The sequence below is a fragment of the Mya arenaria genome, chromosome 5 (genome assembly GCF_026914265.1).
Source record: "Mya arenaria isolate MELC-2E11 chromosome 5, ASM2691426v1".
Taxonomy (NCBI): domain Eukaryota; kingdom Metazoa; phylum Mollusca; class Bivalvia; order Myida; family Myidae; genus Mya; species Mya arenaria.
Window position 1 is genome coordinate 65598092 of NC_069126.1, and position 27732 is coordinate 65625823.

At 32.9% G+C, this 27732-nt stretch overlaps 1 protein-coding gene and 1 long non-coding RNA gene across 2 annotated transcripts in view; one reads left to right on the forward strand and one right to left on the reverse strand.

Annotated features, from left to right (window-relative positions):
• Positions 1-16517, reverse strand: part of LOC128234636 (uncharacterized) — a 108765-nt gene extending 92248 nt beyond the window's left edge. Inside the window, exon 1 of the mRNA XM_052949000.1 lies at positions 16417-16517. The gene's annotated coding sequence lies outside the window, so the exon portion shown is untranslated. The remainder of the gene's footprint in view (positions 1-16416) is intronic.
• Positions 1464-25887, forward strand: LOC128234638 (uncharacterized). Its single transcript, XR_008260985.1, has 4 exons — positions 1464-1590; positions 24816-24910; positions 25131-25262; positions 25435-25887. It is a non-coding gene; the product is annotated as an uncharacterized LOC128234638 (long non-coding RNA).
• Positions 25888-27732: the final 1845 nt, after the last annotated feature.

Consider the following 27732-nt stretch of genomic DNA (forward strand, 5'->3'; position numbering starts at 1 on the left):
ATGACCAACTAGCAAAACATGTATGAAATTCCTGGGTGCAAGCGTTCTTTATTTATTGAGCGGAAACCATTTCTTCACCTCAAGGTTACGGTGAACTTAACCTTTGATCTACTGATCTTAAAATCAATAGGGTTCATTTACTAGACAGGACCATCTAGCATATCAAGTATGAAGTTCCTGGGTGCAAGTGTTCTTTAGTTATTGAGCGGAAACCATTTTTAAGCTTACGGTCACCGCCAACATATAGTTTTTTTACCTGAAGGTAACCTTGACCTTTGACCTTTTGATCTTAAAATCAATAGGGGTCATCTACTAACTACTTAGTCATGACTAACTAGAATACCATGTATGAAGTTTCTGGACCCAAAGTATCTTTAGTTGTTGAGCGGAAACCGTTTTTTCACCTAAAGGTCACGGCGATTTTGACCTTTGACCTAGTGATCTCAAAATCAAAAAGGTGTCATCTACTTGTCAAAACCAACTAGCACACTAAGTATGAAGTCCCTGGGAGCAACTGTTCTTTAGTTATTGAGCGGAAACAAAGTGTAACGTACAGACTGAATGTCTGACGGACTGACGGACTTACGGACAGGGCAAAAACAATATGTCTCCCCATTTATGGGAGAGACATTAATATTGGAACAAGTATTTACAAAAACTGTTCATTATTATATCTATGCATACATTAACATAAAAGTAAAATGGATTTGAGCACTGAACACAGTGATAACATCAACTAGTTTTCCAGGATGTAAGTTGCAATCCACACGCGCACGGTTCCGCAAGTTGACATACCACTGTAAAATGGTTAGTTCTTTCAAGAGTTTAACTTTAATTATCGTATACATTTAATAAAGATTTTAATAGCAAATTGTAAATTACATTAGATACATGGAAACTACAGAATAATACACTGATGTGTAGTTGGTAAACATGTTTAACGTAATCTAGCTTAGTAGGACCAATCTTTGAAATGGGGTTACTAAAAGGAGGTATTGTATTTATCATGTAATGTAAATACTACTAGATTTTGCTGATATAATCAGAAACAGTTGCATACAAAAGCATGGTTTCTTCAATTATTAGGTCAATCCCTCCCCACAGGTAACCCCAAAACCTCTGCCCGGCCACTGTTCTGACAATTTCAGCACCTACCACTGTGTAAGAGTGTTGAACTATGTTGGTATACGTTATACTACCCTCAAACAGAATATAGTATGAATCCAAGCCGCACCAACCCCTTTCACATACTATATTTAATATACTTATAAAAATAAAATAGTTTTCCGCTTATTCTGTTTTCCGGTAATTCAACAGACCCCTTTTACCACAAGTTTTTCTTGTTGGTAAACTCCAGCCGGAAGTATATGAACGAAATTCCTGCGATTGGATTGGCTGACGGGTTATCGTGTGAGGCTTTTTCAATTGTTGGGTAAAGTACAGTTCCTACATGATATAATTGAAAGTGTTACATGTAATGAATTGTCATTGACTTTCCTGGTTTGTCCATTTATTATAAATCGGATTATTTTATATAGAAAAACATCCTCCAAAACGTTTTTCATGAGCTCTGATGAATCGAGTCCTAAGGTACGTAAACCGAGGTTTAAAAAAAATGTTGCCTTCGAGTTTTAGGACGAGTTATTAAAACCCATTACATGTGCACAAGTGTGTGTTATAACCGTACAAAATTAAAGGTGTTTTTGTATCTTGAGGTTTCCTTTTTCTTTTATCAGTTTATATGATTGTTTTATTAAACATATTTTATAGCTTTATTTTACAATAATAATGTTACTGGACCATTTTGATCACGTGACCCTCCATGGTACATCATTGAAACCTATCCCAAACTGACGTCGCATTTCCACGCGACGTCAATCACAAGAAACAATAGTTTCTTAATTTACAATCCATGTTTGATGAATAAACATATTGATCAAAATGTGAACATTATTGACGTTTTAATAACGCAAATCTTTGAATGAAGTCCGTAGGTATTTTTTTTTTCTATATACTTTGAACTTGCAAAGGAAATGTTTAAAATATAGTTCGCAAATTAAAATTCCGATTATTCGACAGAGAATTGTTTAATCTTTATATGGGTATAAGTTCAATGAAGATACATTTAATACAATGTTAATAATTTTGTTGTTTTATTAACCTGTACCGGCACTGTGATCTTTGAAAAATATCAACACACTTTTTTGTTACCGCCTTTGAACAATCAGTAAACTTCCTTGACTTTGTAAGCAAGTTATCAAGAAATAGTTGAACCCGAGTGAATTCAATAGTATTTCACTGACCGTGGCGGTAAAATCATTTTTGTTGTTTTTAAATTGTCTATAACATTACTGCTAAATCACATTAAAGGTTTGTCAACACGCCAACATTCAAGTACAGTCGAAACTCGTTGGCTCGATATCTCATGGCTCGATATCCTCATTGGCTCGAACCAGACTAAAAGGACCGATTTTTTTAATCTTTGTTCATATGAAATTCGATCGGATGGCTCGATATCTTGAGGGTCGATATTTCTCCACGCTCGATGTCATTTTCGCGGTCCCAAGTAAGAATTTCACACTTTGTTTTGATTGCTTGGGTCGATGTCATTTTCCTGGGTTCAAGTAAGGAGCTCACAACTTGATTTATTTGCTTGGCTTCATTTGCACAAGGCGCTAATTGATAAAAATCGCTTGATTTAATATACTTATTGTCAAATTTTAATGGTTTAACGGTTTGAATAAACATGTCATTACTTTTAGTTCTGTCTCTAATTATTATCCATGTATAAATTTCAATGCATTTTGATATCAATTATAAGCTATATTTGTGTTACTCACTGTTTAAAATTGTTTGTTTGTTGTTTTCGCATAAATGTATTATTATAATAAATACAAAAATCAAATGATACTTTCTAAGTATTGAATAAGACATGTTACGAACTGTACGATGTGTACCTATGTCCAATAAATACTGTTTTCTTGCGGAGATAGCGAAGCCAATATCAAACGAGGTAAACAAGACTTTGTGTAACGTATCAAAAAAAATAACGTTCTGTAAGCAATCCCGCTTGGCTCGATATTATCGGGGCTCGAAGTATTTTGGCCGGTCCCTAGAATATCGAGCCATCAAGTTTCGACTGTACTCATTTCCTGAAATAGATTTGAGGAGGTTGACCAAAAGAAAATATGTCTGTCTACATTTACTAGCTAGCCTAGCATTCTTATGAATTCCTTCTTATACTTGCCAATATCAAGTGTTTGTGAATTTTTTAAAAAAAAAAAGATGTTTTGGCAAGATTGTGATATAGAACACCGATTATAGCCTCATATCCAATACACAGATCATCACCTATAAAATATCATCCATGACCTAAAATGTACATCATATTTAAATATTTATCAACAGTTATAACCATCAAGAAGGAAAAGCAAAGGCCATTATTTAATACCGTACCGTATAATATATATGTTATAATTGAGTATTGTGCATTTTACCAACTTAGTGATAAATTATTATATATGTATCCTTTACTAAAAAGGTAAGGTAATAAAACGGAAAAATGCTTTATAACAAAAACGGTGTTTTATTCTACACCCATTACTAAATTTCAGCCCTTATTGAGCAATGAATGTATTATAGTACAACGAGAAAGTAATACGATATCTTTGACTTTGGCTATTTTTCTTATCGACACAATGCGACTTAATGAGTTGTCTCATCGTTTTAAAGAATGAAAAGCTCCGTAGCCAGGTGCAATTAACCTGGCTTTGTCGGTAGAGGGTATTGTTTTCGAGGCTTTAACTATTCACTTGAAAAGATGCATTTCTAATACTACTCATAAAACCATGTTTTTGTTGATTACCTGTGTACAGTATACAAACTATTGAATTCTGTATATAATAAAACATCCCTATGTCTACATGAATGCCTTCATTGCTAAATATTAGTCATTGGCATTATTACTGTAGGAAATCTTAAATGTGCATATAGATGAAAGGAGATTGAATAATAACAAAACCATGGTTTTGTCACATCGGAATTGGATGAGGTGGAAGTCATACTAAATCCCATTCATGGAGCTTTCCTGGAAGAGCCTTTAGAAGAATATCCAGCCGAGGTAATGACTAGGACTTATTGATCTTTGAACATAAGGGTTAGGAATAAACAAATAAACAAAAACAAGTAATACACAATACAGAAATAAGATATAACAGCACTGGTTTAAGCCATTCCCAGGCTACACGATACCGCAATGCGTATGGAAGATATAAGAAGAACGTCCCGTTACTGCCACTCTTTCCAACCCCACCCCTAGGTTTGGCAAAACATTATTAGGTTTATATAACTTTTTTTTCAATATCATTTTTACACATTAGTGCGCATGTGTTACAAGGGATTTTACCACATGTGACGTACTTCAGTTAAACACTATCAGTGTTAAATCCTAGGTAAAGGAAATCGAAATGACGAAATACTTTATCTTGATAGTGTCGATAATTTAGATTATAAATTTTGTTTACTTCAAAACCAAGTACAACTTCCTCGTTGTGACACTTTGTGAATTACCATAAATGATAAGAGGAGTTCGCCTCTCAAGACATGACTTATTTCAAGTTAATACTAACATCTCGATATCCAGGTTTATAGTCTCTTGTTATTGCGTTTTTAATCACCTCTTCAAATGATAATACATTTTCATACAAAAAGAATCATACTGAGCATAGGTATATGCTTAACATGAACAACTGTTTATAATTTTTCTTTATAGCAGGTTTAAGTTTAACCCATGATTTTACGTCAGCTAAGCGCAATATCCACGGCTGTTATACAATGGGAGACTAATACGAAATTTTTGTATTTGTCTATATTTAGTAACAAAAAATATGCCCAGATGAGTTATGTTTCGTTGTAAGAATTCATATCAAAACAAAATTACGCCATGATGGGCATTGGATATATCTCAAATTGCTTTGGTAATGTTAAGCACTGTCGACTATTAAAATATATTCATAAACTGACCGATTTGGAGGCAAAAACACAATAGCTAATTCAGGTTGTATAATAAAGTAGAGTATATTGTAGTAAAGTAGTGTAGTGTAGTGTAGTGTAGTGTAGTGTAGTGTAGTGTAGTGTAGTGTAGTGTAGTGTAGTGTAGTGTAGTGTAGTGAATTCTAGTGTAATATTGTGTAGTGTAGTGTAGTGTAGTGTTGTGTAGTGTAGTATAGTGTAGTATAGTATAGTATAGTATAGTATAGTATAGTGTAGTGTAGTGTAGTGTAGTGTAGTGTAGTGTAGTGTAGTGTAGTGTAGTGTAGTATAGTATAGTATAGTATAGTATAGTGTAGTGTAGTGTAGTGTAGTGTAGTGTAGTGTAGTGTAGTGAAGTGAAGTGAAGTGTAATGTAGTGTAATGTAGTGTAATGTAGTGTAGTTTAGTGTGGTATAATGTAGTGTAGTGTAGTGTAGTGTAGTGTAGTGTAGTATAGTGTAGTATAGTATAGTATAGTATAGTGTAGTGTAGTGTAGTGTAGTGTAGTGCAGTATAGTATAGTGTAGTGTAGTGTAGTGTAGTATAGTATAGTGTAGTGTAGTGTAGTGTAGTGTAGTGTAGTGTGGTGAAGTGTAGTGTAGTGTTGAGTAAAATAGTGTAGTGTAGTGTAGTGTAGTGTAGTGTAGTGTAGTGTAGTGTAGTGTAGTGTAGTGTTGAGTAAAATAGTGTAGTGAAGTCTAGTGTAGTGAAGTGTAGTGTTGTGTAGTGAAAATATGATTTTATTTATAAGTCATGTCTAGAGCGTGAAAAGCGAACGCCTCTTATCATTTATGATAATTCAAAGGCACAACGTGTCAAAACGAGGCCATTGCGCTCGGGTTTGAGGTAATAGTAAAAAAGTAACAATCTAAACGCACCCTCCCATGATCTCCTTTATTCACTGACAGTTTAAAGGCGATAACAAAAAGAGTGTTGGTTGTTTTCACAGACTAAATTTCCACACATGACATTTACAAATGTGATGTATGTGTCAATACTGACATCTCGATATCCTGGTTTATATTTATTTACTTGTTATTGGGTTTTTAATTACCTCGACAAAATATAATACTGTTTCATGCAATAAGGAACATACTGAGCATAGAAATATGCTTACTATAAACAACTGTTCATTATTTTCTTCAAAGCAGGTTTAAATCTAACCGTGTTTTACGTCAACTAAGTGCAAGATACACGGCATTTTATATTGTTATACAATGGGAGACTAATACGAAATCTTGGTGTATGTCTATTTTTAGTAACAGAACAATATGCCCTGATGAGTTATGTTTCTTTGTAAGAATTCATATTTGAACAAAATTTCTCCACGATTTTTGGTATTGGCATTGCATGTATCTTAAATTGCTTTGGTTATGTGAAGCACTGTCGACTTTTGATATATATTTATATTCTGACCGATTTGGAGGAATTTAAGAAATATCTAATACAAGTTGTACAGTATAGTAGAGTTTAGTGAAGTTTAGAAGTGTATTATAGTGTACCATGGTGTAGTGTAGTGTGGCATAGTGTCGTGTAGTGCAGTGCAGCATAGTAGAATACAGTACAGTACAGTACAGTACAGTACAGTACAGTTGTATTACATTCTACATAGACGTTGATGCTTGATTTGATATTTTCAGTGATGCACTTTAGTTCATGAAATCATTTAAAGTCATGTAGGACTGTAAACAGTAGGATCATATTCGAAACACGTATGAAGAATTGTGTCTTGATGTTCAAGAATAACAGTCACATTGGTCTTTTTTCAGTTATTTTTTTTATTTTTTATCAACATTTTATCTTTAAACAGGGTGCATTAAAGTATAATAAAAATCTGCACATATCCCTGAACAATTTGTTTATATATACTTTTATGAAGATTTTTTGTCTGTCTAAGCAAGTTATCGAGGAACAGTTTGTGGCCTAGAGAATTCAACAGTATCTGACTGACCGTGGTGGTAAAAAAAAAATTATAATCTGTTGTTTTGCTTTTTATCGCCCTGCTAAAATTTATAACATTATAGGTTTATAAACACACCTTCATTCAAATACGCAATTGCTGGAATAAGTTTGAGGTTGACTATTAAAAAAGTGTTTGTCGCCTGCCATTACCAACTAGCCTCACAATTTAGGGACTCTTTTATATTTTTGCAAATAGCAAATATTTCGACTACACTACGAATATATTTTTGTATATTTTTGGGCAAGTATGCAGTTGTGATCTAGTCAAGCGGTCTTCTACTTATTATCATTTTTGAACTAAAATATATATAAAAAAATGTTTATACAATTTCAATGTCAATATACTGTCAATCAATGTATCGCAGGTTCAATTTCCTGCCACCACTAATCAAATACTAATCGTCTCCCGGGAGAAACGCTAATAGGGGTCCCGTGTGACAGTGCTTTACACTGGTTCACGTAAAATGACCAGGGTAGCTCTAACCAGGGTAACATTCTGTTTGTGCACTATGCTCAAAAACATAAAATCAGTAACAATCTAATCGGAGCACTCGCCGAATGGGAAAGGTCCGAGTGCGAGTATAAATTAGCTCTCACACACGCACACGCACACGCACACACACACACACACACACACACAATTTCAATTTTTGAGTATCTTATCAACTGTTCTTAAATCTAGTTATTAGAAAGAATTATGTCATAGTTCGGGTCGGCAATATAATTTAATCAATTGTCTCTTATTGTAAAAACCACCTTTGAAACGTAAGCATTGTAGCTTCGCTCCGTCGAGAGTTTTTCTTTTTCTCGAATCTATAATTTAATATGTGCAGACAAACGGTTCTGATTTTACTGGAAGAAATATTTCAAAAGAACACTTGCTGTTTTAAAATGTTTAACCATCTTCTATAAACGGACTTTAAAATAACTTGTCAAAGAGGGGAACAGATTCTTCAGTTACCAACTGCAGAAAACTCACAGCCATAACTTAAATGTTTTTTTTTACTTTTATACTTTCTGATCCAGCTCTGTTTTACATTTTCCTGGCGGAAATCTTCCCTGTTTGTGTCGTTCTTACTGGCGATAGCGCAGGACCAGATAGTTATTAACTTAATTTTGCTTAAACAAGTGTAACCGCATCACTGCAAGAAAAACTTTCAAACGATTCAAGAAATGCTCTTGATATACAGAAATCCTTGATAGCTTAACATGATTTTTTTTATAAATACAATTCATTGATTGTATTGTACTAAATTACTATTCGATTCAACCTGATGAAAATGATAAATGATGAGTTTAGTTTAATTTCGGTTTACATTCGAGCCGGGAGTTGGATAATTATTGATGTTCCCTGCTTTGAGTAATGATGTTTGATTGAAGTCGATTCGTGTCCGCTTTTACAAAACGTGCGAATACTAATCCTTTGTTGTTCTTTTTGGTATAAATTGAATTTTTTTGCGCTAAAAAAATTGAGCTAATGATGTGTAATGAAAACAAAACTTTCAATTTTAACATTTGAAATAAACGAAAGCAGAATTCTTTATCTTTCAAATCAATCCTTTGCTTTGAAGAGATCATGCATAGCATGGGGACATATATAGTGTTTTACAAACAACACCGTGTTTTACATCAAAAGTTGGCTTTATCCATGAACTGATTTTGTATAACTCGTTGTATATAAAGTAGAGAAATTTGTTACCATGTTAAAATTTAATTTCACGAAACAATAGTGTTTTAACTTTCAATCGTTTTTAGTTAAGTAAACATATTGAGCAAAATGTTAATATTACTGACGTTTTTTTATATAATTTAAACTTGCAAAGGAAATAACTAAACTATAACTTTCAAATTCAAGTTTGGATTATTCGACAGAGAAATCTTTAATCTTTATATCGGTATAAGTTTAATGAAAATAATTGAAAGAAAATGTTAATAATTTTGCTCTTTGTATTAACCTGTACAGGCACTGTAATCGGTCCATTGTTGTCGATTTATACGGAATGCCGTTAGGGCCATCGCCTATGAATGTGTTGATCTGAAACGCGATACTCGATAGTGTAACCGGCTTAAAAAATCATTATTTTTATGCATTTCCAATTTTGGTAGTTGTAAACCAATGGTTTGGCAAGAGTTACCAATTATCTCCCTTAGACCATTAGCTTTATGATTTGTGTCTATATCAAGTCAGGCGTAAAATCATTTCCCGCATTTTCATCCTATAATTGGTCATGTGAGATTGTGCAGTCTTACATACGTTTTTGAGGAAGAGGACATCATTCTTTGTCTCTTGATGAAACCAAAGAATTATTTTTAACTTGTCAGGTACTTGTGGATTTTGAGGTTAGTTTTAATTCTGTTCATATTTGTTATATGTTGCAAATGTGCAATGCCTTGTTTGTTGACGTCTTTTTGAATTATATTTCACGCACATGGCTGTACCTGTATATTTCATTATGGCGGCATATTTCTGAAGTATTGCATGTTTTTGTAGAGTCACGACCTCTATCTATAATACCATTTTTAACTTTGCAGTACAGTAACAGAAGCAGCACAGAGACGAGTGATAGCGGTGTGAGCCTTATTGCACGAGTTTGATCCGCAATCGGTAGGTTCTGTTGTGAACGTGTACCTGTAAATGTTATGTACTTTGTATGTGTTTTATATGTCTAAAGTTTCAAACGTGACTGTATTGTTTATTCGTTATCAATGTTTCATTTATTCCAGTAACGGCCACTAGATACCTTGTATTATGTTATATAGACTAAACGATTGTATCATACATTTCAGGGCTTAGATGTCATAGAGGCCGGAAATAAACATATAGATAAACCCTAAGAGAGTACCCTCTTTCATTGTAACTACACCTTCTTACAATAGTACGATGGTGAAAACGCGAAATAGGAAACTACAATGGTGTACCCGCGACACTGCGATGATGAAAACGCGACAGTACGATAACGAAAACGCGATAAAACGACAGTAAGATTATGATAATGCGATAAACTATCGTGTTTTCACCAGCGTACATTCGCGTTTACACCATCGTAATATCGTGATTTCGCGTTTTCATCATCGTACTATCTCGTTTTCATCATCGCACTGTTGTGTTTTCATCATCGTACTATTGCATTTTCATCATCGTACTGTCGTGTTTTCATCATCGTACTATCGCGTTTTCATCATCGTACTGTCGTTTTTTCATCAACGTACTATCGCGTTTTCAACATCGTACTGAATATTTTTTTTATATATATGTCTTTTTTGAAAAGTGACAAAATTTAAATAACCCGAAAATGCAATAAAAACTAATAACAACTCGAAAGTTGTATATAACGTTATTATAACAAACGCAAGTCTAGTGTTTATCTAAACTATGTGCTGGGTGTATTGCTTGATTTTATTGTAATCATTGCATATATATTTAAGTTTGTGTAATGTGCATATTAAATGGATGTAATTTTGCCTTTTGTTTTTCTCCTGGAATGCTCCCAAATTGCACTATTTTGCTTCTGATTTAGAAAGAAATCTTTGGGGTGGGTATCCCCGAACTGAACCCAAACCATCGGACCTAAAAGTAATTTTAAGTCTTGCTACGCCCCTGACATCATACGGTAGCACAACGTTTTGGTTTTGGCACGTTCTTCCTTTGAATGCTGTCAACTCACTGAAATAGTCGTTCGCATCCCCTCTCAAGACATGACTTATTTCAAGTCAAAACTGACATCTCGATATTTATGTATATAGTTATTTCGTTGATATTGGATTTGCAATCACCTCTACTAAATCGAAAACAGCTTGATGATATGAGACACATACTGAACAAAGGTATATGTTTAAAATAACAACGTATTTTCATTTTTCTTCAAAGCAGGTTAAAGTTAAACCCATAGCTATTACGTTAACTAAGCTCAATAAATTACACGGTATGATGTATTGCTATACAAAGGGAGAATAATACTAAATGCTGGTTTTCGTCTATATTTAGTAACAAAACAATATGGCCTTACGAGTTATGTTTCCCTGTTCGCAATCATATAGGAACAAAATTAATTCATGATGCATTTACAATAGAGCTTAGAAAGGGGTCGGCATTGCATGTATCTGAAATTATTTTGGTTAGGTTAACAACAGTAGTCTATTAAAATATATTCATATACTGACCAAAAATGTTTAATTCATCCAATGTGTTATACAAATCGTATAGTATAAAAGAGTAAAGTGTAGTATGTTATTGTTATACAGAGTAACATAGAAAATGTAGTGTAGGTAAGTGCAGTGTAGTTTATTTCAATGCAGTTCAGTACAGTACAGTACAGTGCAGTGTAGTGCACTACGGAGCGGTATGGTACGGTAAGGTACGATACGGTACGGTATGGAACGGAACAGTACAGTACAGTAACGTATAGTTGTAAATCATTAAACGTGAACGTTCATTTGATATTTTCACTGATGCACTTAAGTGGAAGGCATTATAAGGGGTCATTTAAGACGGCAAAGAGTAGGATCCTAGGAGAAGGACTAAGGATCTATATTTCTGAAGTGTTTGGGAAATGTCTTGAAATAAGTATTGCCAAAGTTGTGATATAGTACACCGATTGTGGCCCCGCATCCAATACACAGATCATCCAGGACATTAAATGTACATCACATCTAAATAGTTATCGTCTGTCATAATCATCAAGAAGGAACAACAAAGGCCATCATTTAATATCGTACCCATATATGTATATTATGATTTAGTAGTATGCATTTCTTTTACAAACTTTATTATGAATTATTGTATCTCTATCCCTAACAACAAGTAAGGTAATAAAGTCGAAACATGCCTTATTACAAAGACGGTCTTTTATGCTACACCAATTATGTTAAATTTCAACCTATATGTCATACCATAATTTTGAACAGTACAAAGGGAAAGTAATACGATATCTTGGGCTTTGTCTATTTTTATTATTGACACAATACGACTTAGTGAGTTGTCTCTCCTTTTAAATATTTAAACGTTTAAAAAATAGGAAAAGCTCCAAAGTCAAGTAAAACCGACCTTGCTTTGTCGGAAGCTAGTCACTAGTCACGTGAAAAGACGTGAAAAGACGCAGTTCTAATTCTACTCTTACAACATGGGTTTGAGGATTACATGTATACAGTTTACAAACCATTGTATTCTGTATAATTAACCATACCTACATAAATGCCTTAATTGCTAAAATTTAGTCATTGGCACTACTACTGTGCATTTTACCTAAAGGACAGTGAATAATAATGAACCGATTGTTTTGTCACATCGGAATGGGTATGAGGTGGGAATCATACTAAATCCCATTCGCAAGCAAGTAATGGGATATCCGGTCCTCGAAGGTCCTTTTGAAGAATATCCGGCCAAGTTTAACACTAGGTTTTATTGATCTTTGAACATAAGGTTCATAATTTGTTTTATATATATTATATATTTTAAACGTCAATGCGCATGAAACACAAGGGATTCTTACCACACGTAATATATTTCAGTTATACACTATCAGTGTTTAATCCTATGTACAGGAAATCCAAAGGCCAAAATACTTTGTCCGGATGGTGATAATTATTAAGATTATTACACTTTTTTACTTTTCATTTCCAACTAATCTCAACGTCCTCGCTGTGACACTTTGCACCGTCGAATATGCATATATGATAATAAGAGGTGTTCGCATATCCCTCTCTAGACATGATTAATTTTAAGGCAATACTGACATCTCGTTATCCAAGTTAAAGGTTATTTCTTTGGTATTGGGTTTTCATTCACCTCTACAAAATATGATACAGTTACATGCAAAGAGAAACATACTGAGCATAGGTGTATTCTTAACATAACCATAAAAGCATGTTAAAGTTAAAACCATGTTTTTACGCCACCTTTGCGCAAGTATCACAGCATGATGTATTGTTATACAAAAGAACACTTATGCGAAATCTTAGTATTTGTCTTTATTTAGTAATATAACAATATGCTCTTACAAGTTATGTTTCCTCGTAGGAATTCATAGCAAAACAGAATGACTCCATAATGGGCATTGCACATATCTAAAATTGCTTTGTTTATGTTAACCACTGTTGGCTTTTGAAATAAATTTATATTCTTACCGATTTGAAGAAATGTATGCAATATATAATACAAGTAATATAGTATAGTAGAGTATAGCGCAGTAAAGTAGTGTTTTACAGTGTATTGTTGTGAAGTGTTGTACAGCATAGTGTCATGTAGGTAAGTGCAGCACAATACAGTACAGTTCAGTACATTTTAGTACAGTTCAGTACATTTCAGTACAGAACCTTACACTACACTACATTACAGTAAAGTACAGTTTCGTGCAGTACAGTTTCGTGCAGTACAGTATAGCAGAGTACAATACAGTACAGTACAGTGAAGTAAAGTATAGAACAGTGCAGTAAAGTACAGTACAGGACGGTTAAGTACAGTTCAGTACATAACAGTTCAGTACAGTACAGAACAGTAAGTTCAGTTCAGTACAGTACTGTTCAGTGCATAACAGTACAGTACAGTGCAGTTCAGAACAGTACAGTTCAGTTCAGTACAATACAGTTCTGCACTGTATTGCATTGTACTGTACTGTACTGTACTGTACTGTACGGTACGGTACGGTACTGTACGGTACCGTACGATACCGTACGGTACGGTACAGTAACATAAGACGCTTTATAGTCAGGTAGGACAGTGAACAGTAGGATCCTATTTGAAACACTTATGAAGAATTGTATTTTGACTTTCAAGAAACACACTCACATTTACCACATTTTCAGATGAAAATTTTATTTCATTTTTATAAATAGTTTAGACATACAAATATGACACATTTGAAAATATAATGTGTGAACAATTTGAAAACAACCAAGAGACTTTGGGTTATCGCCTTTATACTTTCGGTGAACAAAGGAGTTGATGGGAATGTGCGTTAATTTTCAATTAATTTTTTTTTTTGCTTCTTATCGTACTGCTTAATATTAAAACATTATAGGTTTGTGAACACGCCTTCATTACTCAGAACTCAATTGCAGCAATAAATTTGAGGTCGACCATTAAAAAAACTGTTTGTCACCCGCCTTTACCAACTAGTCTCACAGTTTTGGGACTATTTTATGTTTTTGCAAATAGCAAATATTTCGAATACGTTTTTGTTTATCTCTGAGCATCTATGCGTTTGTTAGCTAGTCAACCGGTTTTGCCCCAACCCCTATACAAAGGAGAAAAAAACGCACCAAAAGCACAATTTTGGATTAGAAAATGTTAAAATAATTTTGGAGGAGTACTCCTTAACCCCTGCCAATACTTAAAACCAAATGAATTTCGGTTCTTTGGAATGGGCACAAGTCCATTGATTACGCCCCCTTTAACGTCTAATCTTGCTTGGATCCGCCCCTTGTTATACCCCCACCTCCAGTTCATCGAAATCTGATAAAGCCATATTCTACAAATTATCATGTATGAACTTAAATGTTTATTGATAAAAATAATGTTTATACAATATTTCAATATATGTGCATCTTATCAACTGTTCTTATCATCAAGAAGAAACAAAACATATTACAAGTAGTTCACATAATCAAATCTGGTTATTATAATGACGTATGCCAAGTTCTGATTGGCAATATGACATCATTAGTAGTCTCTAACTGATTATATTAACTGGACAATGAAAATATAGATGAATTCCGTGAAGTCATTGAATCTGAAATTCAGAATATTGATGCTATTGTTGAAAATGTATTGTCTTTAAATGTTGATGTAGATACAGGTGTTGAAAACATTTCTAAACATATTGATGATAAAACATATAGCAATTTTGGCAGGATTAGACAGACACGCTACAACAGTTTTAAATAAAAACGCAAGTTCTCTAGTGCGTGGTATTTCATAGATAATCATTGTGAATCTGCTAGGTGTGATTTCAGAGTTTCAAATAAGAGATATAAACATCTAAACAATCATGAAAACAGAGAGCTGATGGTAGCAAATCGGCGCAGATTAAATTTGGTTAGAGTGCATGGTAGCCTAACAGACTATTTTGATAGCTATATGGTTGTAAAGCAGGGTGAAGTTTTTATCACCATTATTATTTATCTTCTTTATTAATAGTATGTATACTTTTATGCAAGATGATACTTTAAATGTCTTTACTTTTGATGACTTGCAACGATTCTTATTAGATTTTGCTGATGACGCTGTACTGTTCTCATATTCTACAGAAGGTCTAAAAACATTTGTGAATAAATTATAGAACTATTGTAAAAAGTAGAGAATATAAGTAAACAATAATAAAATATATGTAATGGTTTGTAAAAAAGGTAATAGGGTAGAAAATATTGATATAATGTATGATAATATGTTATTAACGAATGTTAACAAATTCGTCTACCTATGTATAACAATATCTTCAAATGGTAATGTTTTCCAAACTCAAAAAGGTTTATTTAAACAAGCTTTAAAAGCTTTATATTCTCTAAATTCACTTTTTGATATTGTATCATTAAACATATCAGAAAAACTTAAATTGTTTGATGCAATGGTGTTACCTGTTTTGAATTATGGATCCGATGTATGGGAATTTTATAAAGCACCAGATGTAGAAAGAGTACATATTAAATTTTTAAAGCAAATTTTATCACTAAAACAGCATACTACAAATGCGACGGTTTACGGTGAACTTGGTAGATTTCCAATAATTATATCAAGAAAATTCCGTATACTTAAATATTGGTACAGAATCAGACAAAGCCCTGACACTTTAGGTAATACAATATTTTGTATGAAAGATTAAAATGGAAACTATGTAAATGAATGTTCATTACAAGTAAAACGCCTATTATGTGAGTTGGGATATTCATACATGTGGGCATAATCCAAATGTTACGAAAGTTGAATTGGAGTTGTTAATCCAACGTGTTCATGATCAATATGTCCGATGTTGGTTTGAAGATGTTTATAATAGTAGAAAGCTAGAATCGTATGTACTTATGAAGAAAAGTTTTGTATGTGAACCCTTTCTTCACTGTATTAATAATATAAAACATACAATAGCATTATCAAGATTCAGATGTTCTTCACATCAACTAATGATTTTAAAAGGTAGATAGCTGAAAGACTGTGCACAAAGTGCAATATGCATACTATTGAAACAGAATATCATTTTCTACTTTTGTGTCCATACTATAGAGATATGAGATATACATGTTTACCCAAATATTATTGTTCTTTGCGTACTTTACATAAATTTAAATCATTAATGAATAGTAATCAAGTAGGTACGTTAAATAAACTTGCAAATTTTATATATCTAGCAATTGACTTAGGTAATAATTAGGTTTTAAATATGTACATGCTATTGTTATATTCAAATGAACTAGAAGAGTAAAGTTAAGTATTACCATATAAATAGATAATCCATCAATAAATAAATCCAAACTAGAATTTGAAACTCACATGTTTAATAGACACTAAAAAGTCTCATTCTATTAAACTAACACAGTGGGAGGTTTGTCAAACCGGAAATCCTCGTGCACGTTCTTATCAATGCGATATTTATCTATCATGTACGCCTCACTTGTATGTAACTGGCCCATAAGTTATATATAACAATATTCAAATATTATCATCATGCATGTTATCTATACACTGAAATTATAACTGTGTACATGGATAACTTAAATTCATCTAGTTCATATTGTAAATATTTAACGACATACTTTTCTCATTATTAATAATTACATTTGTGTTTCCAAATAAATGACTTGTTCACCATCATTTATTTTGTATTCGGTTTTTATATTGTATTCTATTAAATAGCAATGACATTTTTATGTTTATGCTAATAAAACATTGACTTGACTAATTGTAAATGAAAAACCGCCTTTGAAACATAAGCTCTGTCGCTTGGCTCTGTCGAAAGCTTTTCTTTTTCTCGAATCTATAACGGAATATGTGAAGCCGCACGCTTCTGATTGTACCGGAAGCAATATTTTAAATAAACACTTACTGTTATAAAAGGTGTAATCGTGTTTTAAAAACGGATTTTAAAATCACTTGGCAAAAAGGGGAAATGTTTCTTCTCGAACTAACTACTGAAAACTCACAGACAAAACATAAATAATGTTTTTTTCGCTTGTATACCATCGGGTTCAGCTGTGTCATACATTTTCCTGGCGGATTTCGTCCTTTGTCGTTTCGTTTTCCCTGGTGACAGTGAACTTACAGTGACGATCGAATGACGATTATTATGACTATCTTTTAGAGCTGTAACAGCTAGTTTTTAACTCTATTTTATCCATACAAGGGTTACAGCACCGCTACAAGAAAAGCTTCCAAACGATTCAAGAATTGCTATGGATGGACGGAATACCTTGATAACATAACATATATTTTTATATATGCAGTTAATAGATTGTATTGTACTAAGATTACTATTCAATTTAACTTTATAACAAATATGATTAATGAGTTTTGCTTTAGTTCGGTTTTCATTCGAGGAATAAGGGTATAATTAATGGCCTAGTTTTGAGTAATAATGTTTTATTGAAGTCGATTCGTGTCCCTTTACACAAAAAGGTTCGTATACTAATTATTTGTTTTTTGGCATAATCGTAACCAAGAATTAATGAAACAAAACTTTCAAATTAAACATTTAATTAAATTATCCGTGAACCGGGTTTGATAACTCTTTATATAAAGAGTAAAGAAATTAGTTACCATATTGAAAGTTTAATCACAAGAAACAATAGTGCCTTAAGTTTCGATCCATTTTTGATAAGTTAACATATTGAGCAAAATGTGAACATAATTGACGTTTTATTAACGCTTTTATTCTTGTAGTCCGTAGATATCAATGTTCGTTTTCCATATACTTTGAACTTGCAATGGAAATTTTTAAAATATAATTCTTAAATTAAATTTACGATTATTCGACAGAGAATTCTATAATCTGTATATAGGTATATGTTAATGAAAAAACATTTACAAAAATGTAAATAATTTTGTTTTTTTATTAAACTGCACCGGCACTGTGATGTTTGAAAAATATCAACAAACTTTTGGTAACCGCCTTTAAACAATCAGTAAACTTCCTTCTCTGTCTAAGCAAGTTATCAAGAAACATTTGAACCCGAGAGAACTCAACAGTATTTCACTGACCTTGGCGGTAAAATTATTGGTCTTATAATAATAATCGCTTTTCTATTCAACTAACTGCTAAAAATATCAACTTAAAGGCTTGTAAACACGTCGAAATTCAAGTACTCATTTGCAGGAATAGGTTTGAGAAGGCTAACCATTAGAAAATATGTTTGTCTCCATTCAACAACTAGCCTTGCATTTTTATGAATTCCTTTTTTTGTTTGCCAATATCAAGTATTTGGGAAATGTTTTAAATTATGTTGTGACAAGGTTGTGATATTATACACCGAGTATAGCCTCACATCCAATACACAGACCATCAGCTATAAAACATCATCTAGGACGTAAAATGTACATCACATTTAAATATTTATCAACTGTTAATCATCACGAAAGAACAGTAAAGGCAATAATCTTGTATTTACACCTGAACTCCCATTCCTTAAATGAACTGCCTTTCGTCAACTGCGAATATCATCCGATGAACGCAAAATCTTCGGATATGTTCGGATTGCAATTCATCGCATAACAATATACATGGAAATATTTGAACTTGTTTTTTGGTTGTATTGTGTCAGCATGTCCCGTAAAATATAAATCAACATTTCGAAATTGTTAATTTATGATATGTAAAATATATTGTTGCCATAAGTGTTTCAATGTTACGTTTAAAAGTGAGTTCAAGTGGTTGATCTTTTCCCGCGTTATTGTGACGTCATTTGATTAAATGTTTCCAGTCGATCTATTTACAGAATGGGTAAGAAAGGATTACCGAAAGGTTTGATTAAATGAAATAAATCACCTTTTAAACAGTGCTTGAATTTAAAAATGTACTATTGGTGTCAATATAAATAATGAATTGCGGGATACGAACGCAATTGGGCTGGTCAAAGTACGCATGGAGTCCTTCGTACTCCACACACTTTGACCAGCCCAATTGCGTTCATACCCCCATAATGATACCAATCCCGCAATTTATTCCTTAAATATCGTAACACTATATGTATATTATTATTTTATATTGTGCATTTTTTACAAATTAACGATAAATTATTGCATCTTTATCCTTTACTAAAAAGGTAAGGTAATAAATTGGAGAAATGCTTTATTCTACGGTGTTTTATTCTACACCATTTATTAAATTTCAGCCCTTATTGAGCAATGAATGTATTATAGTACAAAGGGAAAGTAATACGATATGTTATACTCTGGCTCTTTTTATAATCGACACAAAACGAATTAATGAGTTGCCTCATCGTTTAAAAGTACTAAAAGCTTCGTAGTCAGGTGCAATTGGCCTGGCTTTGTCGGAAGCTAGTATTGTTTTCAAAGCTATAACTAATTTCGTGAAAAGATGCATTTCTAAAACTACTCGTAAAATTATGGTTTTGTGAATTACCTGTGTACAGTAGATAGACTATTGCATTCTGTATATAATAAAACATGCCTATGTCTACATATTTGCCTTCATTGCTAAAATTTAGTCACTGGCATTATTACTGTAGGAAAACTTAAAATTAATGTGCATTTAGATTAAAAGCGATTGAATAATAACGAACCCATTGTTTTGTCACATCGCAAAAAGTCATACCAAATCCCACCCCTGGAACAGTCCTTGAAGAGCCTTTGCAAGAATATCCGGCGAAGGTTGTAACTACGTCTTATTGATCTTTGAACATAAGGGTTAGGAATAAACAAATATTCAAATACATGTAATACACAATAAAGAAATAAGTGGGCTTCAAGTTATAAATCCACTGGTCAAGGCCATTCCCAGGCTACACAATACCGCAATGCGTATGAATGTAAGATTAAAGACTAACGTCCCGTTACTGCCACTTACTCCAGCCGCATCTCTCGGTTTGGTAAACTTTTAATAGGTTCATAAGATCGTTATTACGCATTGATGCGCATGTGATACAAGGGATTCTTACCACATTTGACATATTTCAGTTAAACAATTTCAGTGTTAAATCCTAAGTACAGGAAATCGAAAGGACGGCATATTTTATCTTGATAGTGTCGATCATTTAGATTATATTTTTTGTTAACTTCAAAACCAATTTCAACTTCCTCGCTGTGACACTTTGTGCCGTTGAATTGTCATAAGCGATCAGAGGCGTTCGCATATCCCTCTCTAGACAATACTTATTTCAAATCAATACTGACATCTCGGTATCCGGGTTTATAATCTCTTGTTTTTGCGTTTTCAATCGCCTCTTCAGATTATAAGACATTTTCATGCAAAACAAATCATACTAAGCATAAGTATATGCTTAACATGAACAACTATTTATATTTATTCTTTAAAGCAGGTTTAAGTTTAAACCATGATTTTACGTCAACTAAGCGCAAAATACACGGCATGATGTATTGTTATACAATGGGAGACTAATACGAAATCTTTGTATTTGTCTATATTTAGTAACAAAACAATATGCCCTGATGAGTTATGTTTCGTTGTAAGAATTTATATCAGAACAAAATTACGCCATGATGAGCATTGCATAAATCTCAAATTGCTTTGGTAATGTTAAGCAATATGGACTATTGAAATATATTCATGTACTGATCGATTTGGAGGCATAAATACAATAACTACGAGTTGTAAAGTATAATAAAGTTTATCGTAGTATAGTATAGTGTAGTGCAGTGGACTGCAGTGCAGTAAAGTGAAGAGCATTACAGTACAGTACAATGCATTACACTATAGTGCAATGCAGTGCAGTGCAGTGCAATGCATTTGTATAACATTAGACGCTGATGCTTCATTTGGTATTTTCAATGATGCACTTTAGTTCATGAAATCATTTACAATCATGTAGGACTGTAAACAGTTGTATCAAATTCGAAACACGTATGAAGAATTGTATCTTGATTTTGAAGAATCACAGTCACATTTGGCTATTTTCAGTTGAAAATATGATTTTATTTTTACCAATATTTTAGACATACACATACGTCACATTTGAAAATGTAATGTGTGGAAAAACAACATTCTTTTTGTTATCGCCTTTAAACTGTCAGTGCATAAAGGAGATCATGGGAGGGTGCGTTTAGATTATTACATTTTTTACTTTTTACTTCAAACCCGATCCCAACTTCCTTATTGTGACACGGTATGCTTTTGAATTATCATATATGATAAGAGACGTTTGCATTTCGCTTTCTATTCATGACTTATTTGATACTGACATCTCGATACCCTGGTTTATTTTTATTTCCTTGTTATTTGGTTTTTAACACCTCTACAATATACAATACAGTTTCATGCAATAAGAAAAATACTGAGCATACGTGCTTACCATAAACAACTGTTTATTTTTTTCTTCAAATAAGGTTTAAATATAACCCATGATTTTACGTCAACTAAGCGCAAGTTACCCGGTATGGTGTAGTGTTATACAATGGGAGACTAATACGAAATATTTGTATTTGTCTATATTTAGTAACAGAACAATATTCCCTGATGAGTTATGTTTCTTTGTAAGAATTCATAGCAGAACAAAACTACTCCATCATGTTTTGTATGGGCAGTGCACGTATCTCAATTTGCTTTGAATATGTTAAGCACTGTCGACTATTTAAGAAACATTACACACCACTGAGGGCCATATGACATTAAAATGACTGGCCAGTCAGCCCCCGAAGATGCTTATGGACTGAGGCGTTAGCTCGAAGTGGTGTGTTTTATTTCTTATATTATACCGACTTTAAACTGTCAGTGAACAAAGGAGTTCATAGGAGGGTGTGTTAAAGTGTAATAAAAATCTGCACATATTCCTGAAAATTTGTTTATATATGCTTTTATGAAAATTTATTGCCTGTCTAAGCAAGTTATCGAGGAACAGTTTCTGACCTTGAGAATTCAACAGTTTCTCACTGACCGTGGAGGTAAAATTATCTTTTCATAATCTGTTGTTTTGCTCTTTATCGCTCTGCTAAAATTTATAACATTATAGGTTTGTAAACACGCCTACATTTAAAGAAGTTTTGGGACTCTTTTATATTTTTGCAAACAGCAAATATTTCGAAAATGATTTTATTTATACTTTGGCAAGTGTGTGGTTGTGATCTAGTCAACCGGTTCTGCCCTCACCTTCAGTACATAGACTTCTGATGAGGCCATTCTTTACTTATTATCATATCTGAACTAATATATATATAAATAAAAAAATGTTTATACACTTTAATATGACAGATCCGTCGTCTAGTGGTAACACACTTAACTACCAATCCAACTATATTAACTGCTATATGTTGGAACATAGATGCATTCATTAAAATTAATTGATGAATGCTCATTTCCCGCCGCCTCATATAAGAAATACCTATCGTCTTCCGACAGGAACGTTAAGTTGGGGTCCCTTGTGACAGTGTTATACACTGGTGCACGAAAAAGAACCAGGGTAGCTCTAACCGGGGTTTCATTGTGTCTGTGCACTATGTTCCAAATACCCAAAATGACTAATAATCTTATCTGAGCACTCGCCGAATGGGCAAGGCTCAAGTGTGAGTATAAATAAGCACACACACATACGCACGGACGCACAATCACATACACACACCAAACAATTTCAAAATATGTGCATCTTATCAACTGTTCTTATCATCAAGAAGAAACAAAACATTTTTACCTGTTTTTCACATAATTTAACCTGGTTATTAGAATGACGTATGTCGTAGTTTTGGTTGGCAATATGACTTAATAGGTTGTCTCTTAATATGTACAATTCATTTCAAATCATTCATTTTTCGTGAAGAGATCATTCACAAAATGAAGACATATGTAGTTTATTAGAATTTCTTCTCCAAAAAAACACGCGAGGGACTGAAATACGCGAGTTAATAAAACAAACTCCTATACACATTTCGTAAACAAAATGCACCATCATCTTATCTTAGTGAAGCATTCTATCGAAAATATAGGCCAATGTTTGGCTGCAGCGTTATTAAAAGGACTGGCTTATGTTTTTGACCAAGAGTTAGTTTGATCCGTAAATGCAACTGAATGCTCTTATTTTTAAATTATTTCTCTATGATATCGAAATTGCAGAACAAAAAAACAGTTATTATGAAAAGGTATATTTTCATTTTAGTGCGGTTCGAAACAACACCAGTGATGGATATTTTGACATATTAACAATGCATTGGTAGCATCACGTGATAATGCCAATCACCCAATTATGCAACAACAAACCAGTGCTCCAGCTAGGCATGCCAAAGCTATTATTAACGCTAATGAAAATCGTGGTATTTTAAGACGTTATTTTAGTAACTATCAACATTAGCTGAAGGGTTCTAGCTTTGGTATCGATGTTTTAATATTTCTAATTATTTGCCAAAATGTGTTTTGGTATGAAAAAGCGCATTATATTTAAACATGAGCGAGTCCCTTTGATGGATTTTACGAATTACTTTTCAGTTGCAGTTGAACTGTCTTTTTAGCTATGTTGATGAATTTAAAGTTGAAGATGAACTTTTTTTTGCATCGTTGATTTATGTGCATAACATACCATCTCATGAGGTTCAGGTACTGACATTGAAATAAATTTCTGTTATGATAAAGAAGATCATGATGATTATGAAAATAATAGACTAATGAAGATGGGGGAAATGTTTATATAGAATTAGAGCACAATACTCTAAAAGCTAGGACCAATATTAACGACTGTAGCCGCAAGCTGCTTTTTGAGTATGCATGGCATTCAGACTAACAGGAAATTTCTTTGGCATGCAATATTGTGTACATGTTGATCTGCCGGGGCATCACCCCAACTATAAACAGTTTGTAAATAAAGAATTGTAATTCTGTAAATACATATTTTTAGAACATTATGATCAAATGTGAATTTCAGGTCAAGAACCTGCTGTACATAGAACAACAATCCATTACAGCTTTGACTATGCGGAGCAGGTCTTCTACCCATACTAGGCACAGCAAGAGTGCTCTGCTTTGAAGTTTTCTGTACATCATATCGTAAATTTTATTTATAAATTGAGTGGTTAATACAGTTTTGTCATTTGACTAAATTATTATAGGGGAAATGGAAAACCTTTATATTATGTTAATTCACTGAAAAAACAGAGAAGCGTTCACATTTGCTCTGCGGCACTCTTGTTTAAATATTTTATATCACCTTTACTAAAAGTTCTTACTTGAACATTAAATGAAAGTGTAAATAAATAGTAATATATATATATATATATATATATATATATATATATATATATATATATATATATATATATATATATATATATATACATCTTTTCTATTTCAAAGTGTGTTGTGATAAGGGTTTAGCTGTTATGTGGCCAATACCTCATTTTCAACATCATCCATATAGAGAAGACACTGCATACCTGCACATTGACAACTGTGTTGGGTGGAATAGAAATAATGCAGTCATTGGGTATGATTGACAAAAGCAGTGTTGAAGTACATCACTTATGCACTGCATATTGACACATGAGAACATTAGAATAAGAAAACAATGTAACATTTATTATTTTTTCAATACAAGTAATCAGAAATCTCAAAATATTCATTAGTCTTATAAAAAAAAGTGGGGCTTAAATCTGTTCTCTTACTTCTCTAAATGTCATGGACTGAAGGCAATCAGTTCAATAAATTGTATGTAATTCTATGTTTAAGGGTCTGATGTATTCTGAAGGGAGAGTCACAGCATTTACTTAAATGGAAGCAGGTGACATAAAGTTCAGTCATGTATGAGAATTGGTCTGTGGAAGGTAAGTTGTAAGAATGTTGTTGTTTTTGTTCTGTTTTTAATTTTGGTGCTTTAAATGTTGATTTAAAGCCAAATAAAAGGATTTTGTGTATACAAATATTGACGTTTGGTACTTTATTTAAACACTGAAGTTGGTTATAATACCTTATTATGTAAAAGAAAGCTTGTGTTAAAACAATAGGTATTATATCATAATATAATCACCATGTTTATTTATTTAGACCAAATGGAGGCAGCACACATCCTTTGTGGATTGATGACCTTGGCAAACTGGTTATATTCTTTGACTGGTTGGAGTACACCAAGTGACCCCTTAAGTCCATTCCAAACTTGAGGAAATATCATCACTTCAGGTATAACAAAAGTATTATAGACTGTATCACTGCCTGTGTATGTATATCTATGAACATAAGTCAAAACAATTTAAGATATTTTGTCCATTTTATTCAGATGTGAGTTTTGATGTTCAAGTTAATTTGCATAATGTACACTAAGTAATGTACATATATGAACATTATTTTGCAGAACTTCAGCTGACCACCCAGTGAGTGAATTCATGAGAGAGCATGCCAAGGACAGTGAGATTGAAGTTAAAATTGACAAGCCCACAACAATGGCTTTTCCATGGAGAGTACCCTGAACCCATCCAACTAAAAGGACTTAATGCAAAAAGGCTCTGATCCTTTAAATAATTGAAAAATCTAATATACTGATATGTGATCTTTATAAACTAAATATAAGATTTGAGAATGAGCCCGGTACTGAGCTGATGAAAACGTGTATCAATTTTTTATTGACAATTATTTATTCAATAGAAACATGTTCATGTGAAATGAAGCTAACAGTAATTTTGAGTGAAAAACTGTGGTTTTAGCAAATGATTGATAGAAGGGTGCTACACCCTGTCTTTTGTTGGTAGAGCCCCTCTGCCATAATGGAGACCACTATATGATTATTATTGATACAAACTTAAAACAATCTGGCAGTTGAAGCCTATAAATGCTTGAATTGAAGACATTTATAGTATTGTTTGTCAATATTAGTTACTTCACAGCCTGATTAAATGTACCTTAGCAACCTTTCAGTTTTTCTTCAATATCTTTATTTTTAAAACCTTCCTGAATCCTATAAACATTTTCAGCTTTAACTTACCTATGAATAAGCATCGAAAATATAATTTGTCATGTACTATGTGACCAATTGCATACCTCTTTAAACTACATAATGACGTGTACATGCTAAGCAGTTAGTATGTTAAATAAATTGTTTTCATTTTTGTAAAATGTAAATGTGCCCATTTATTAACTGATCTAATTTTACAATAGTGTAAATTGTGTAGGATTGTTATGTTTATTAAATTAAGAGTATATATACTACCATTTCATGTTTTATGAGCAATAAATGACTATACAAAAATCACATTTGAGCTAAATTGGTAAAGTTGGTGTGATTATAATCATGTTTGTGGCCTGTTGCCATGGTAGCCAGGATAAAAAACAAACCCTTAAATACCATTCAAATAAGATAACTTATAGTAAATTACAGGGGTAACATACTTTAACTCCTAGATATACATTGGTTTGTATTAGGTGCAAGTTCCAACCTAATGTAAATTTATTGTAAAAAAATGCCAATAAACGACGGTATTTGGCGAACAGTTTTTATTTATTCGGATTTTTTTTTAATGTCAAATACATACACCATGTATAGTAAGGTTTGAGGATATCAATTAACAAACCAATTATAATGCCTCATGGGGTATTTATTGTATATTTAAATGCTAATTAAACCCCAAAACGCCTTTTTCAATAATGGTTGCCATGGTAACCAATTAATTTAATTTATTTTCTCAATAATAATTGAGAATGGTTTTGAAAATGTATTGTTGTCGTTATAATGTGGGAATTGTGTATATTGTAGTGATGAATATGTATTGCATCTGGGAATACAAATGTTTCAATAAATTCTTGAACTTTACCGAATTTCCAGCTGTTTCTTAACCAAGTGCCCTTTTAGTTTTTGTCTTCGTTAAAAATAGCATTTTTTGAATTTTCTTTTCAGTATTTTTATCCTAAAGTATAGTACAGTCAGAAATTATTCATATCTCATTTTCGCCCAAAAAGTGGTTTCGGGCCAAAAATCCCGTGACTGGTCACATATATTAATTATGTCCTTTCTAAGGTAAAGTAACATTCATTTATCTCATGATCAAATAATTAACGCATGTTTTTATGCAAGACAATTAGAGAGTTAAATCAAAAATTTATTTATTGTTACAAATAAATGGTGGTGTGTTAATGGTAGTTGTAAATAAGTTGCTGCCACTTTCAATCGACTGGTACATCAGCATTAGTAGCCATCACTCCCATTCCAGTGGTGCCTTAGTAGCGTTCAAGTCCTTTACACTGCTGCGGAAGAGGCCTTTTTTGTCCCTTACATAAGTGCGATAGTGGCCTGTAATTCCCTTAAATTGACACGTAAGTTGCCTTAAGTAGTCATCGCTTGCCTGAGGGTAAGTGGCCTTCACATCCCATACAGTTCCTCATGAGTAGCATTTACTTCCCTTATATTGGCATATTTCTTCCCTTACATAACCTAGTTAGTAGCATTTGCCTCCCTTACAGTATATCGTAAGTAGCATTCGCTTTCATTTGGCGGGTAAGTGATCATCATTTCCCTAACGTGGCGCATTAGTGGCCTGCATTTCATATATACTGGTTAATAAGTGGTATTTATGAGTGCTCATAAGTGGGACTTTATTGGAATTTGCTTCCCTTCAATTGGAGCATTTTCCATGCAATGGTGCATAAGTTGCGTGTACTA